General features: G+C 34.0%; 1 protein-coding gene across 9 annotated transcripts in view; it reads right to left on the bottom strand.

The window, feature by feature from the left end:
* Tenm1 (teneurin transmembrane protein 1) overlaps positions 1–18,339 on the bottom strand; it is an 875,459-nt gene that overhangs the window by 267,571 nt on the left and 589,549 nt on the right. The window lies entirely within an intron of this gene.

Genomic DNA, 18,339 nt, shown 5'->3' with positions numbered 1-18,339 from the left:
CTTCCCACCTCGTCAACTCCTCCCTCTCCCCACCAAAGTTGTAAAGTTTGTTTTCAACATAGTGTCTTGTACATCTCATTGCTGCAATGGGCCTACCTGCATCCTTATTTCAGCATTTTGTTATTTCCCTTCCCCTCCCCAAATCAGAAAAAATGTATATACAAGACGCATGGCACTAGAATCAAATACAGTGAAAACAGGGGTTATACCATCAGGGAAGAACATACAAAAAAAAGCAAAAAAGTCACATAGTACATTATTAGTACATTAAAAATAACAGCAAGAAAGATAAGCCCTCTTGTGTTCCTATCTTTGGGCTCAAAGCAAAAAAATCACATAGTACGTTATTAGTACATTAAAAATAACAGCAAGAAAGATAAGCCATCTTGTGTTCCTATCTTTGGGCTCATTTCTTTAGCTCCAGAATCTAAAGGATGTAGGTAAATGCAGGCAAAGGATTTAAGTTATAGATATATACTTATTGAATTAATGAATCGAAACTGGTTAGTATAGGGCATAATACTGAACATGAACTTTACAAGCAGAATGATATGATTTCAACAGAGCTTCTAGAAAGGATGTTAGAACATGGAACTGGACCTGTGGACTAAAATGAAGAGAAGGGGCAGTATAAAGTAAAAGTGTGGGGTATTTGTCTACATAAATTGAATTGGAAATAGGGATGGTAGGAAAGAATGATATCACATTCTACAGTGCCTTGGATATCAAAGGTATTTATTCAGAAAAGGATATATAGCCATTAAAGGTTTTTAAGAAGAGGGAATATTGTGGTTATACATCAGTGGTAGAATACTTGTGTAGTATGAGCACGGCCTTATTTTTTATCACAAGAGAGAAAACTTTTGGGCATAATGGAGAAAGTAATCTTGATGTAGAATATGGAATGAATTAGGAAACAGAGTCACAAAAACAAAATAGGAATTACAGAACAAAGAGTCAACTAAAATGACACAATGACCTGAATTTAAGGTAAGGACAGATAGCTCACGTAGAAAAGGTACATTTCAGTGAAAAATAATTTATAGTAGAGGAAAGATAAAGGGATAAGAAGAAATGAAAGGAAGAGTCTATAATGGCATTTCTCAAACAATGTATATAAGAACGGGGGCTTCTTTTTAAAACATTGAGTTTAACTTCGTAGATCTGGAGTTAGAAACTTTTTGAAATTCCCAAGTGATTCCCATATTGCATGATCCATGAAAATTAGACATGAATCAAAATTGCTCATATTTGTGTGTCTGAGCCATTTAGACTGTGCTAATTGCAAAATATGATATTCAAGATACCCAAAAGTAGCTAATCTATGTGGGATGTTGAATTTTGACAGACATTAATTTTTCTTTATTGTTATACTTTCTAATTATTTAGGTCCTCATTTAGCACACATTTCTATGGAATTCTTTGTTTTCTAATAGTAGGGAGAAAAGGAATACAAGTGGAAAAAAAGAATTATTTTGCCTTGATTTTAAGCTAGGAGGATTATACCTCAGGAGGGAAAGTTCAATTTGGCCTCATTCCATACCACCTTTGTATTTTTCCACCATCAACTCTGTCCCCACATCACACAGTTTAAAAACACACATGGTCTCTGTCCTTTGTGTTCACTTGATATAAAATTAACAGCCCATTAAGAAATACACCTGCAGTGACTTTATTCAGAGGCCAATGCCTTGCAGCTTTTAACTCCCTAAAATACCTCCATTATTGCTTTTTGTGTTAAGGCCAAGAGTAATAACTATTTTAAGAATGTTCACTGTTAACTGTTAATAATAGATTTCAAATGCAATTCTGAACATAATTATGTATTACAGGACACATAATTTTGTGGAATTGACATTTACAATAAAATACGCCCTTTGAGATAATAAATGACCAACTGAGGACCTTATTTTTCATTGAAAGTTACTTTTATCCATGTAAGACCAAGCAATTTGGTACCCAAATGGTTGAGTATATATTTAACTCTTAGGGACCTAGAACTGAAAAACTACTCCAATGGGCAGAAATTTAACCAACTATTTTTATACAAACATTTCTGTTTTTAATTTAATGTTGTTTATTCACCTATCTTCATTAGAGTGTCAACACATCTTAAAATGCACCATTTTGTAGTGTAAATAATGCCATAAAGCAAGGAAAATATTGTAGGGTCAACAAAGCATACTTTTAGGTGCTGAGAAAAGATTTTAATAAAGAAATATTCTTGTTTTAAAAAATCTGGAAAAAACTGGTTGATGGTTATCAACTTATATAGAGAAGCCTCGGGGAATTCTGAAACGTATTTTTTCCTCATTCTCTAGCACTGTATATTAAATACTAATGCTACTTAAATTTTCAGTAAATTCGCTAAATCAAAAGAAATTTATGAATCTTTGTTGTAGAAGTTTCCTGACTACTACCAATATTGTATATTTAGAGCACATGTGCATAAGCCATTTGTGAAAAATACTTTTAAAGATGATCCCATCTTTTCAAACTGCATATTAATGTTAAGATGGGGTAGATAAACAGAGATAACAACATGGGAGTGACCATGTGGATCATAATTTAAAATAGCAAACCAATCTAGTTGAAGTGATTTGATATTAGAGAAGGAAAATTCTTCTCATAATAAGCAGATGGAATATTTTCCCACCTTTAACCTTTTAGGGCTTGTTCATCAGAAAAGAAGGCATCTCTCTGTTAGTAATATATATCACTAAATAGCCTGTCCATTTTACTATCTCTCAAATTAGTTATGAATATTTAAAATTGATTATTATAATTTTAGTTGGTATTTCACTTTTCTGATTGTAGCTCAAGGGTAGAAAAACCAAAAAGAAGGATATAATATGCAGGAAATCAATGAAAAATGTGATTTTGGAATTTGAATTCTTTTTGGAAGAAATTCTGTATAATTATAGGTAAGTGAAATAGATTAATCCTTTGCTTGTAAACTATCAACAGCAGAACAGTAAGGTACACCTTTTGTAATATTCATGTTTAAATGATCTTTTAATCACCTGCCTTGCTGAAGCCTATTAAAAGGCCCAAGAGGATCATGTTCTCCAACATCAGAACACTTTTCCTTGTACAAATTCAGAATAAATTCAGAGAGCCATGAATCATATCACACTGTGCAGTGCTATAGTTATCACAGTCTTACCAATATCCACCAATTTAGTCTGAACTAAACACTCTATTTATAGGTTACAACACAGGCATCAACTGCTGAGCAGGGAAAACCAATGGCAGATAGGCTGTGTTGAAGGATGGTACACTAAGTGGTGGTAGCTTAGTTCAAAAAAAGGTCAGGCTACCTGGAAGGTAAAGCATGAAGCAAAGAATTGATGATAGACACTGACATAGTTGTACCCTTTAAACTGAGATTTCCTATATCTACACCTAGACATGGCTGGATGCAAATAATAGGACTATTTTAACATTTTCATATCCATTGGGTTCAGTGACTATATTCTGAACATATACACAAAATTTATTTCTATTTAATATGGTTTAATATGCCACATTCAGGGATTGTACACAAAACAAACATTGTTAGAATATACTGATATGTGGTCATTAAGGGGTGACATTCATCAAGATATATTGTATTCATAAACTGTTTTGTTAAATGGCAAGGGGGGAGGGAAAGTGGGAGAAAATTAGGGAGGGGTAATATTGCTCAAAAAAGTACTCATCACCTTACTTGTGTAACTATAACCCCTCTGTACATCACCTTTACAATAAGATAAAATAAATGGAAAGTCTTTTGTACAACTACCTAACCAAAATAATACATTATTTAAACTATAAAAGCCTAAAAATAAGTGACAGATCAATGAAAAAAAAAGCAGATCTCATTACTAGCCAGGCACTTGTGGCTCATGCCTGTAATCCTAGCTATTCAAGATGCTGAGATCAAGAGTACTGAGGTGTGAGGCCAGCCAGAAGAGAACCTGTGTCTCCACCCACAATGAAGACTGCATTATAAAGTGTTCATGTAAAAATGACTATGTTAAAGGCTATGATATTGTCCATAACAGTAAAGTGAGAATTCTTTTAAGGGTATTTGAAGATTCCACGAAAGATCCAAGCTATGTCGTCCAAATAAAGAAATAGAAATGTGTTATCACTGTATTTATTCTTCATTTCATCCTACACCATGTTCAAAATCTTTTTTTATTTATTTTTTATTGTGAAAATACTGTACAGAGGGGTTACAATTACATGAGCAAGATAATGAGTACATTTCTTATCAAGCATTGTAGCCTCCTCCTTTGTTTCCCCTTCCCATCCTTCCCATCTCTCCCCCTTACCCCTCCCCCACCAAAGTTGTAAAGTTTGTTTTCGACATAACGACTTGTATGTCTCATTGTTTCAATGGGTCTACCTGTATCCCTATATAAGACATTGTTACGGTCTTTCAGTTGAAAGACTCATAGTATGTGTGTCTCATAATTTAAGTTCCATTTTCTTTATGGTCCTTCAAATATAATACTAGTTTTACAGTAACAATTTTTTGTGAAATTTAGAATACCAGTTCTTGGAACAAAATGGTATGTGAAATCAACGTTTACTCTCTGTGATCAAATGCTATAAAGATATTGAAAAGGAGTAATGAAAATCTAGCATTTCTATCTATGTACCCTCATATAATTCTTCTTACAAGAACCATTGAAGTAAAACATGCATTCATTTCTCATTCTTTTCAGTACTTGGAATTGAATTCAGAGGCTCACTTCCCCCCCCCCCCCACCCGGCCTTTTATTCAGTACCCAGGATTAAAGCCTTGTACATGCTAGGCAAATGTGCTTTGTTATTGAGCTATACCTTTAGACCCAACTCTCAGTTCTTCAGGGCCAAATCCAGATTATCTATCAAACATGTTTCCTGCATCCACTATACAGTCTAAAAGAATGAAAGAAAACAAGGAATGGTACTTGCATAGAGTAAGCACTTGATACTGTATGGATGAACTATCAAAGCAACCTTGAAAATTAATATTTCTAGAAGTGATAGTCGATTTTGACATTTCAGTGTAAGAGTTAAAGTTTTACAGTTCTCATAAAATCCACTGACCATTTAGTAACACTTTCAAAAATTAGTTTCCAAATGTAAGGCTCTTACTATTTGATATACAATCTCATTCAGTAGAGCACACAAATTATAGAGTTCCTGTATGCTGATCGCATGAAATAGTATTTTTGAACTTCCTTGATGAAAACCAGAATTGACAGAAAACTCTAATTATCACATCGTTATATATTCAAGCATTTGCTCATACTCATGGGTAACACAAGAATAAAATACTTTGCTAAAAGAAAATAATATTGACATTTATAAAAAATTAATGAAAAAATAAATTAATGAATAAATATGGATGTAGTCAATGAAAATATACCCACAAAGAAAATTAAGTAAAGAATTCCTAGGCTAGAATTCAGCTCATTGATACTGGACATATACTCAATCAGGCACTTAAAGAAACAACTACATGGTGATCTACTTATAGATTTGCAAACTAGGGAGTTGTAGCATTTCCTGTATGCCAGCCTTTACACAGAGAAAGTCAATGGTAGAGAGAGTGAGTGGGTGACACTGTTCAAAAGGAAATGTGTTCATTATCTAATGTATGTAACTGTAACCACTTTGTATATTACCTTTACAATAAAAGTTTGAAAATCTAAAAAAAGAAAATGGTATCACCTGTCCTGGTTTGCTATACTTCCACAACTTTGGTATCTACTTTTAGGATATACAATAATATCAAATTAACACTTCTCAACAACAACCTTCACTGTAGCTACTAAGAGTAATAATAGTTTAAATATGGATAGCACTTATTGAACATTTATTGTATCTTCTTTTTCTTTTTCTTTTTTGGTCCCATTCCTGGGGCTTGAATTCAGGGCCTGGGCACTGTCCTTGAACTTTTGTGATTAAGTCTAGTGCTTTAGTAATTGAGCCACAACTTCACTTCCAGGGTTTTTCTTTTCTCTCTCCTTTCTTTTTTTTTCTTTTCTTTTCCTTTTTCTCTTCTCTTCTCTTTTCCTCTCCTCTCCCTTCCCCTCCCCTCCCCCCCTCCCCCTCCCTCCCTCTCACCCTTCCTTCCTTCCTTCCTTCCTTCCTTCCTTCCTTCCTTCCTTCCTTCCTTCCTTCCTTCCTTCCTTCCTTCCTTCCTTCCTTCCTTCCCTCCTTCCCTTCTCTCTCTCTCTCTCTCTCTCTCTCTCTCTCTCTCTCTCTCTCTCTCTCTCTCTCTCTCTCTCTCTCTCTCTCTCTCTCTCTCTCTCTCCAATTAATTGGAGATAACAGTTTCACAGACTTTCTTGCCCAGGCTGGCTTCAAACTGAGGTCCTCAGATCTCAGCTAGGATTACTAGTGTGAGCCACCAGCTCCTATATTTTATGAGCTCCTGTATCTTATTTTTAAAATACGCATTGCTTCTTTCATTCTCAGTATGGCATATAATTTGATGTCTCAAAGTATCTCTGAGGACTGTCCCTCCTCTTTGCTTTTGCTTCCTAGGGACCTTGGTCTTTTTTCCAATGTCCTTTCTTACTAGCATCTTCAATCTTTCTCTCTCTATTAGCTTCCTATTCTTTGTCTTCAAACAAGCACTAATCTCTCTTCTTTTTTTATTATTGTCAAGGTGATATACAGGGGGCTTACAGTTACATAAGTAAAGTAATAAGTACATTTCTTATCAAAATTGTTGCCCCTTTGCTCATTTTTCTTCTACTTTCCCTTCTCCCAATCCTTCCCTCCCATCCCCCTAATCTCTCTTATTTTGGAAGAAAATAAGATAATTCAACTGTTCCTCTGTTTAGTTATCATACTATTTTTCTCCTTCCCTTCCTTGACAAACTGTCTCATCTGTTGCTGCCATTGCCTCACTATGCACTTATCACATAAGCTATCACCATCTGCATTTTTCCTACTAGCGTTTTTCTTTTTTAAATTTTATTTTATGGTAAAGATGCTGTATAGAGGGGCTACAGTTACTTGAGTAAGGCAATGAGCACATTTCTTTTTTTTCTTTTCTTTTTTTTTTATTGTGAAAATACTGTACAGAGGGGTTACAATTACATGGGCAAGATAGTGAGTACATTTCTTATCAAACATTGTAGCCTCCTCCTTTGTTTACCCTTCCCATCCCATCCTCCCCCCACCCCCCAACCCAACCTTCCCCCCCCCCCACCAAAGTTGTAAAGTTCGTTTTCGATATGACAACTTGTACTTCTCATTGTTGCAACAGGTCCACCTGTATCCTTATTTAAACGACTTGTTTTTCCCCTTCCCCTCCACAAATTATACCGACATCAAATACAGTGAAAGCAGGGGTTATACTGTGGGGGAAGGACATACAAAGCAACAAAGAAATAATCTTATAAATGCTTTAGAAACAAATGGATGAAAGAAAAAAACATTTAAATACATATGTTAAGGTTCATTTTCCTAACATCACCTTATCTGACCTTTTCTGCTTGACTCATATATACATACTAGATATTATGAGCGCATTTCTTGTCAAGCATTGTTACCCCTTCCCTTATTGTTCTCTCACTATTACTATTTTTCTATTCTCCTAAATATGTATTCCTTAAGGTCACTGACATTGAATTATCTTGTCTTTTGAGGTTTACTTCAAACCACTATAAGGCAGCCGTCTTTTTATTTCCTTTCGTTTAAGCCTTTAAATATTGAATCATTTTTTTATTCTACAAGTTGGTTGCATGCTATTTTGCCTTGTGTGCATATGAATGTTTTTTTCTTATGGTTTTCCTACTTAATTGGGACCTACTCAAGGGCAAAAGACAAGTTTGTTTCCTTTGTTAACTTTCAGTGTATTTTGTACAATTGTAATATCAACTTGGGTGATAAAACATTAAATGAAGATGAATTTCTATGCTTATGAATCCCAAGATTTTAATTTTACATTCCTTGTGATTTTTTTAAACATCTTTAAAAATTTTTTTTGTAAAGATGCTGTACAGAGGGGTTACAGTTACATGAGTAAGGCAATGAGTACATTACTTGTTGATCATTGTTACTCCTTCCCTTCCTTGTTGTTTTCTCACTAAACCTGCCCTCCCCCATCTCCTACACTTCTCCTCACCCCACTCCATTTCCCCCCTGACGAAGTTGTAAAGTTCGTTTCCAATATACTATTCTGTGGATATCCTTGTTGCAATGGATCATCCTGTGTCTTTGTTTCAGCGTTTTGTTGTTCCCCTTCCCCTCCCCAGATTAGACATATGTACATCCAAGATGTAGGGTACCAAAATCAAGTACAGAGACAACAGTGATATGCCATAGGGGGGAAAAACATGCAAACAACAACAAAAAATCACATGGCACACTTTAAAAAAAACAATAAAGGCAGACCTCTTGTGTCCATATCTTGAGGTTCATTTCACTTAGCATCGTCTTATATGGTCATATGTACATGGCTTTTGAGCTTTTCAGCTCATATAATAAGTTTATCCTATATTCATACTAATTATTGCAAATAAGGGAAACCATGGAACCTAAATTTCTTTGGGGCTGGGTTACTTGCACTAGAATCAACTCCAAATGGATCAAAGACCTCAAAGTCAAATCAGACACATTGAAAACAGTAAAGGAAGGAATAGGAGAAACTCTAGGGCTCCTTGGCACAGGCCAAAATTTTCTTAATAAAGATCCAGAAACACAACAAATCAAAGAAAGTTTGGACAAATAGGACTGCATGAAACTTCAGACCTTCTGCATGGCAAAGGTCATACTAGTAAGATCAATAGAAAGCCCATTGACTGGAAGATCTCCATTAGCCACATAATAGACAAGGGCCTCATATTTAAAATATACTTAGAACTCAAAAAATTAAATGGCCCCAAAACAACTGCCCAATTAATAAGTGGGCTAAAGACTTAAAGAGAAACTTCTCTGAAGAGGAAATAAGAATGTCTAATAGACACATGAAGAAATGCTCAACTTCTCTAGCCACAAAAGAAATGCAAATCAAAACAACATTGAGATTCTACTCACCCCAGTTAGAATGGTATAATCAAGAAATCAACAGAGGCTGGAGGGGATGTGGCCAAAAGGGAATCCTACTGCATTGTTGGTGAGAGTGTAAACTTGTTCAACTACTGGTGAGAGTGTAAACTTGTTCAACTACTTTGGAAAAGCAGTATGGAGGTTCCTCAAAAGACAACACATAGTTCTCCCCTCTGGCCCAGCAATCTCACTTTTTGGCATTTCTTCAGTCACAAACAAGGCCCTACTAAAGCTACCAGCAGAACTATGTTTATTCCAGCATTATTTACCATAGCTAAGATATGGAACCAACCCAGATGCCCCTCAGTAGATGAGTGGATCAAGAAAATGTGGTATATATACACAATGGAATTCTATGCCTCCATCTGAAAGAATGACACTGGGACAGTTGTTAGGAAATGGAAAGACTTGGAAAAAATCATATTAAGTGAAGTAACCTTGTGATTGTTTTAATGAAGGGACTTCATATGACCAGGAATCACTACTCTTTCTACCCAAAGGTTCAATTTCCTTCTTCCTTCTCCAAAAACATAAAAGGTAGATTCTGAATAAGTTTCCTTCAGAAAAATATATAACAAAAATAGGGAAAGACAACTCAATGAGTAGAGAAAATAAGAGGCACAAGAAGAGTACAGAGATAAACCCACAGACTTATTATTACAAATGTGTAGGTAAAAAAGGCTACGTGATTCTTAACAGTGGGATTATACCTTATATACAGGGAAAATGTATAGTTGTACACTAATTCCTGGAACTCTAGGACTTCATTTTCAAGAGTAAATTTCTATTAAATAAAAATATCTTTGTCTTTATAAAATTGCTAGTATATATTTGAACTTCCTCCCAAAATAATACAGGTTGAAAAATATAAATGGATGCTAAACAAAATCCAATGTACAGATAAACTTTGACAGTGGGCTGGACCCTCCAAAAACGCGGGAGATGTTATGGGAAAACCCAATCCCAAGATTTTGGAAGGACTAATCTAGAAAGGTTAATATAACATTTTATAGGCACACAACTTGTAGTACTCTGGTCACATGTACAATACTAGTCTCAAAGGGGGCACAAGACAGACTAATTTCTTATGGCATATAGCAGAGATGTGCATTTGTTAAAATAAGAAATAAAATGAAATAAGAATAAAACGTTAAACATATATGACCAAGAACATTTAGCATGAATTTTTTATACAATAAATAAGTTTCCTTTTAACATAGAAAACCTGTTCCATAAATCTGTTTTAGAAGTCAGGTCTCAGCTATGCTTTAGAAAAGCTTTTGTTAAAACTGAAGTATATTGATAAAGTGATTTAATATAGTTGAAAACAAGCTACAGCACTCTAGCTGGGCTCTCTGAAAACTTGTGTTAGAGAAACATCTATATAGCATTATAGGAAACATTTACTGTAATTTTCCATCAATCTTTAAAAATAATAATGTTAAGCTCCCAACAATGTTTTCTTTGTTAGGGCATTACTACTATTTTATTCATGTGGTTTGTTGTGCTTATATGAATTATTCCCCATTCTTCTGCAATGTCCTGGACTCTGATAACTTTTAAGTAAAAGATACTGAAGCTGTGGGCTTATTCAAAAGGTATCCAAGTGCATTTTAATGTCCACATGTGCTATGAACCAATACTGCATTATACTGCAAGACTATGTTCCATATGAGTGCACGATGATTACCTATGGATTGATTCAGTTCTTTATTTTGGTACCACAAAATGAATCTTTACTTACTGATTGGGTCTGTGAAATGAATAGCTTTGAAACTGTAAGTAAATTTAAATGTTAACCTGTATTCAAGGTCCACAACCATCATTGCTTACATGTTCTAATATGTCTGTGATTCAGTTAAAATATAACACAGTGAAAAAGGAAATGAGAAGAAAATTAAACACACACACACACACACACACACACACACACACACACACACACATAAAATCATGTTTCTTAAAGATTCATAAGGAAAAGCAATGGTAAAAGTATATTTTGCACTATGATTTAATTTTCAAATTCTGAAGGGTGTATGTGTGTAAGTGTTTGAGTATATATGAGTATGTATCTTTTATTTTGTGGAGGAGGGAGAAATCTCAGTGAATAGAGATCCTAGGTGAGACATGTAAGATTTGCACAGTATTCTTGAAGGATACCCTTTAGAACACAATACACTGAAATATTTCATCAAAATACCTGTCACTTAAACAACTGATGATGAGCAAATAATTATTAAAAATAAAGAAAAGGCATCCAAAGTGGGTATAGTTAAAAGCAAGGAATGACTGCATCCCATTTTAGCTCTGCCTATAGTATGTCAATTATACAAGGCAAATTACTCATCTTTCTTGTATTTTCATTTCTAGCTGTAAAATAGAGGTAACAATAGCTGCCATCCCATGAAACTATTATGTAAAAAAAGACATTAAATTATTTTGAAATTGCAAATGCTGTCTAAATGCAAGTTGTTATTTTTATATATGCACCAAAAATCCTAACTTAGACTGCAGAAAGGTGGAAATGAATTCTCCGAATTGCAACAGAATTGGTAGCAAGAACTTGAAATGGCAAATATGGCTTACAAACTTTGAAAACATATTTTTTCAAACCAATTTCCCACAATATATCCCATTTGCAAGATAAGTCCATTTTTTAACTCATTGCTCTTCCTTAACTGTAGTTCAAATTCACTAACTCATGAAAGATACAGATGGAAGGAACATAGATAAGCCCCTTTCTAGTCAGCTTAGCCTAATGTTTGTCACAACATTCAAAGTTGCTAAGAGAATGAATGGCATAGAAAGGAAAAGGGAAGGAAATGGCAGGAATGTACTCCTCCTACACCTTATCTGGAGAAATCTTGTTTATTTGTTTTATCTTTAAATTGCAAAAATCTGGATAAGATTTAATTTGTGACAAAGACTTCATGGCCTGTTGTAAGCTCTGAAATCGAGCTTCTTATTTTTCAAATGGGAAACTGGAATCCAGGGAGGTGATTTTATAGATACTCGCAAATTTTGTCTAAAGTTTTTTTTTCAAGACAAACTACAGAATGTGTCATATCAATCAACTGAATTGTTTACACAGTCATATATTCAGCAGGCATAGTGTCATTGTTTTTCTCAACTTTTTGGAGAAAGATCTTGTAGAATGAATTTCAAAGAAAAGTCATTTTTCCCCCAAGGCCAGACTTCTGCAAAACTCTTAAGGAGATAAAAGCTGCGTTTAGTATCCTTCAGTTCTCTCCCCCACCAATGTTCTTTGTTCCTGGTGTTCTATTTTGGCATCTATTCTGTAGAAATTCTGTCTTCAACTACTCAATAAGTTTCATCCTCATTCAGATAGGTACTGAAAATATTGGATTTCCCTGAGTGCTGTGCTCTCAAAGTATCTGTTAAAACATTACCTTACATTGTGTGTTCTTGGAAATGCTTTTCAGAAAACACACAGCAATGCATATCAAACCACTTTTTCTATATAACTTAAGAGATAAATCTATCCATTCTTGCCCACAACTCCTGTAAAACACACCTAACATTTCCCCCCTTTGCCTAAACTTGCAAAAGACATGATACAAACTTTTCAATTTCCTCTTCATTATCTTTTAAGTTATTTATTGAAATTAAAACTGTTCTCCTGAAACTAGCTGGGGTAAAGTGGCTGAACATTGTCAACTAACTAAGAACAATTCTACTATTAAATCTTCCCACATTTAACTTTTATTCTCCCTATAAAAACAATAAGTTGAAATCTCCCCACTGCAAGAGTCTGAATAAGACCAGTTTCCTTCCTTGTTCAGATTTTGTTTTTGTAAAATTTAATTTTATTGTCAAGGTGATGTACAGAGGGGTTATAGTTACATACATATGTAAGGTAATAAGTACATGTTTTTTTGTCCAACTTGTTACCCCCTCCCTCATTTTTCCCACTCTCCCTCCACCCAATCCCTTCCTCAAGTTGTACAGATCATTTCCAACATATTGTCTTGTGAGTATCACTGTTGCATTGGTTCCCATTTTGTCCTTTGTCTCATCATTTTGTTGTTCCCCTTCCCTTCCCTAATTCAGATAAATATATATAAAATACCCAGGGTACCAAAATCAAATACAGTGACAACAGGAGATAAACCATAGGAACACACACACACACACACACACACACACACACACACACACACACACACACACACAAAGAAATCACATAGTACATTAAAAGTAACAATAACAAAGAAAACTGCTTGTTTCCATGTCTTGGAGTTCATTTTGTTAGCCTCATCTTATATGGTCATATGTACATAGCTTTTGAGCTATTCTGCTCATCTGCTAGGATTATCCTAGACATATACTAATTATTACAAATGAGGGAAACCCTGGGATCTATGTTTCTTTGATTCTGGGTTACTTCACATGTAGAAAACTAAAGTTAGATCCTTGTATATCACTCTGCATCAGAATCAATTACAAATTACCATAGCTAAGATATGGATCCAACCCAGATGCTCCTCAGTAGATGAATGGATCAAGAAAAAGTGATATATATGTATACACACATATGTATACACACATATGTATATATACAGAATGGAATTCTATGCCTCCATCAGAAAGAATACACTGCCCCATTTATTAGGAAATGGAAAGACTTGGAAAAAATTATATTAAGTGAAGTAAGGCAGACCTAAAGAAACATAGGTCCCATGGTTTCCCTTATCTGCAATAACTAGTATATGTCTAGGACAAGCAGAAGAGATCAAAACTATGTATATATGACTATTTAAGATGATGATAAGCAAAATGAACCCCAAGATAGGGACACAAGATGTTTTATCTTTGTTGCTGTTCTTTTTAATGTACTTACAATGTACTATGTGATTTTTTTTGTTTCTTTATATGTTCTTCCCCCATGGTATAACTCCTGTTTTCACTGTATTTGATTCCGGTGCCCTGCATCTTGTATATACATTTTTCTAATTTGGGGAGGGGAAGGGAAATAAAATGCTGAAATAAGGATACAGGATAACCCATTGTAACAATGTGATGTACAAGACAGTATGTTGAAAACTAATTTTACTGCTTTGTGGGCGGGGAGGGGGAGGCAGAAGAGGGGAGGGAGTAGTTGGGGAGGTGGGGAGGAAAGGGATGGTAGGGGAAAAATAAAGGCGAGTGTAACAATACTCCTTAGGAAATGGACTCATTACCTTGCTCATGTAACTGTAACCCCTCTGTACAGTATCTTTACAATAAAAATACATATATTAAACAATTTTTTAAAGATCTGCACTAACCATACAACAGAGAAGGGCCTCATATCTAAAATATACTTAAATTTTGTTTTCAATGCTTCCTTATTGAGGCTTTGTGTGACATTTTACGATATGATAAAATGGGAGCCAAATGTCTTTGGTTCTAGTCTCAGTTCTTTCTGAATGATGTTGACCTTTTGAAGCTTCATTTCCTTCAACTTTGGATAAGGAGGTTGATTGCATAATCTTTAAGTTTTCAACATTTTATTTATATTCATTTGATGATCAATCACATTGTAGTTATCTTTAAATTTTTTATGAGGTAAAGCAGATGGACTTGTATTTGCTTATATCTGCCCTGTTCTGTTTGAACTAGTTGTTATATAATGCTTACTCTTTCAATGGCAAGAGATATAAGGCAGTCCATGGCTGTTTTGGCACAGCACCTCCCATTGCAGAAGGGTTCATTGAACGATTGCAACCTATATATTTCTGCTCAAGTCCAGTATGTGCTTGGAACATATGTCTTAAATTCTACAGTATTCTTAAAATTTGTAGCATAATAAATATCTTAATTTCCTTCATGTAGTTAACTAAGTGGTGAGAAAATTCTTCTATCATCTAATGAGAGACACCCATAATAACTGTGAAAGGGGAACTAATTTTAAAACAATTTGATTTTTTTAAAGAAATCTTATATTTCTTCATGATCTGATGATGGAGAAAATTTTAAAATAATAAATTGAAAGGACCATAGAGCCCCATGGGAACTGTGACTGGCTGCAGGAGTTTTGACTGGTATTTGAATAATACCAGTGGAAAACTCTGATTGTGTGGGTGTTTATTCTTTGTCTAAGTAAAGATATAGGATTATGACTATCTGATCTTCTGCAGTAATTTTCTCAAAAGACAGGAAGAAACTATGTATTTATTTATCTCAGCGATTTCTAGTATGTACCCTGGATAGGTTACCGAAACTGCTTATCTCAATAAGTTTTGTTTTTTCAGGACATGTACACTTTTATTTATTTTTCCATAACTCCCTTAAGAAAGCCCTGGGCCAATTTGAGCCTATAAAAGCAGTGGTTTGGGAGAGACATCTTCAGTTTAATTGGGTCTGTTAGATAATGCATTCCTCCCTACATCGTGGTATTGGAATATTAATTATTTAATAATAAAATATTTAATATGAGATGGCATTGAATGGGCATTTCTTCATCCATTGCCCTGCATTCTGCTGGTTGGAATCAACAATCGATGATAAAAAGTTGTTAAGTAAAGAGAAAGCACACTTTAGAGAAAACACTATTTCCCAGGAATAACATTATACATAGGAAATTTGATACTAGTTTGAAAACATTAACTTCACTACCTAAGAGAATTTCAAGGAAGGTCAAAGGCTCAAGGTAATTTTCTGACTTTGTCCCAGTAATAATTACTTCTTGATTAAATAATATGCCAGGGACTGTTATAGATATTCTTTATATTCTCTATATCAATTATTCTTCATCACAAGCACAGAAGACATGCACTGTTATTATATCACAGATGAAGACACTGGCTCTGTGAGGTTGTGTCAATTACTTGAGATTGGAGAATCAATAAATGACACAGATAGTATTCAATGCCATGTCTGTCTGACTCCACAGTCTAGGATCATAGTCCTAATGCTACAATGCCTAATCTTTATGGGACTAAAAAAACAATGTGGAAACAAACATTAAGTTTTCAGTTTCATATATTAGGCCACAAGCTTCTAGAACTGCATATATGGTACAAGTTGTTTGGAAAATCATAAAGGAGTCAGTTATTTTGAAAATATCCTTACACTGCATTGCATCTTCTCTAAGGTATAGTTTAGTATACATCTGGCATTATAAAAAAGGAGTTAAGTTTTTATTTGAAAAAAATATGTAGTAAAGATCTAATATAGAAGAACTATGATATGCAGCTATAGTGAATGTTTTGTTTAGACTTTCATAAAAAGTCAGTAGAAAGTAACACCTTGGTATATATGGCATCAACCCATAATGATTTTTCTTAATAAGATATTAAATTGAAATAATTCTGCCCTGTTTGTTGTTATAATTGAGCAGAAACATAAAACAGTTTTCATTTATAAAACTTGTCACAACAAATTAAAAACATAGGTGAATAAAATTGCTCTAAAAATCTGTCATGAATTGACTCTAGGCCTTTGTTTTCCTTGTGTAAAAAGTCTCTTATAGTCTTTATAATCATTTCGTATGTTGATTTCAGTATGCAGTTGAACCGTGAACAACAGAGATTAGGAGCCTTTACCTCTCGACAGCTAAAAATCCACATATTATTTATGAATCTTCCCAAATTTAACTACTAATAGCCTTTCACTATCTAGAAGCTATATTGATGATGCAAACAATTGATTAGCACATATTTTGTGCATTTTATTTATTGTATATGGTGGAAAATATGCAAGGACAACAGAAGATTACTTGTTATTATGATATAACATTTACTGGAGAGACAAACAGTTCAAATGAAGATATTTAAAATCACACCACATTTTAAGATGATGCCCAGATCACTTGAGCTTGCCACAATAGATACAGGAGGCAGTTGTGAAGTTATTACATTAGTGCAACATGCACAACAGCTAGCTTCATGCAGCTATGCTTAAACACTTCCATTTAAAAAAATATTTGCTTCCATCTGTTAGGATGGCATTATGTTTGGTCTATATGTATTTGTATATGCTTAAGTTTTGATGTTTTAAATTTTATAATACACAATGTTCATGTTAACTATTTCTGTTTCTTAATTGTTTGGTATTTCTACGATATATGTTTCATCTGTGAGATTTTTGAAATTGTTATACATCTCACAAAATAGCTCTATAAAAGTGAACCCACACAGTTCAGTTTTATGTTTTTCAATATACAATTCTAGTACAGAATTTAAGAGTAGCCTCTTCAACAAGTCCATTGGTTTCTAACTCTGTAACATTGTGCAGCTCACTTGACCTTTCTGTGCCTCTTTTTTTCATTGTGAAAACAGTGACCAAAAAATAATCTTTGCGCTATAATGCAGAGTGTCTGGAACAATTCTTGGTTTATAACTTAATCCATTTTTATTATCAACTCACTTTATGGAAAGAAATCATAAGATTTAAATTTATCTACAAAAGATAATATACCATGTGATGACCCTTTCCTCTTTTGCATTTATCATTTTTCTTAAACATTTTTCTGATTTTCAATGTGAATGACAATTTAAAATAGCTATTATGTGTTCAGATAAAAAAGAATCAAATACTAAGAAGAAAAAGTAAGTAAAGCAAGTTGAAGGAAAAAATCTCAGTATATTCAGATCCTCCTCTCTTCCATCTCTCACCCCTAACCCTCCTCACAGCTCCTTTCAACAATAACAACAAAACCTTCAGAAAACATTGGTACAGGCTAGAAGCAAGTATTTTCAAATGAAATGTAAAGCAAACAGCATTATGAAGAGAAAAATCAGCATTAATGTTTACTGAAGCATAAACTAAATAAAGTGAGTTCATTTTTCACAAAAACCACATAATCCTCTAAAAGAACCCTTCAAAAAGCTATAAAAGAAAATATTTGAAATTTTGATTTCAAAAGTTGTCTTTTTAACTCTATAACATTATAAGCTTCATGAGTGAAGAGTTTGGGTTGTTCATTTATTCATTTGTTTATATTGATCCTTTAAAATAGCTAAGGGGACAATGGCTCATATTGGTCTTTATTTTTTAAATTGATTTTCTGAAATTTTATAAAAGTTGAGTGCCTCTGCAAGGAATGTACTCCAAAAGACATCAAAACAAAACAACTAGCTATTTTCCTTGTTTGTGCATTAAGACTAAGATCATTCAATGTGAGTAAGAAGTTGGGAATGGGTATTGTGACACTGTAAACAAGAGCAGTAGCTCATCGTCATGTTGATTCAATTTACCAATTCAAGACGCAAAGTGATCTTTTCCAAACTAAGAAGAATTCATGTCCTTCAACAAGAGAAAATTAATATTTTTCCATTTTGACATGTATATTCA

Source organism: Dipodomys merriami, unplaced genomic scaffold (genome assembly GCF_024711535.1).
Source record: "Dipodomys merriami isolate MVZ:Mamm:240054 unplaced genomic scaffold, mDipMer1.0.p SCAF_3, whole genome shotgun sequence".
In the NCBI taxonomy this organism is placed as follows: domain Eukaryota; kingdom Metazoa; phylum Chordata; class Mammalia; order Rodentia; family Heteromyidae; genus Dipodomys; species Dipodomys merriami.
The sequence above is the reverse complement of the archived record's forward strand: the minus strand, read 5'-3'. Positions and strand labels throughout refer to the sequence as shown.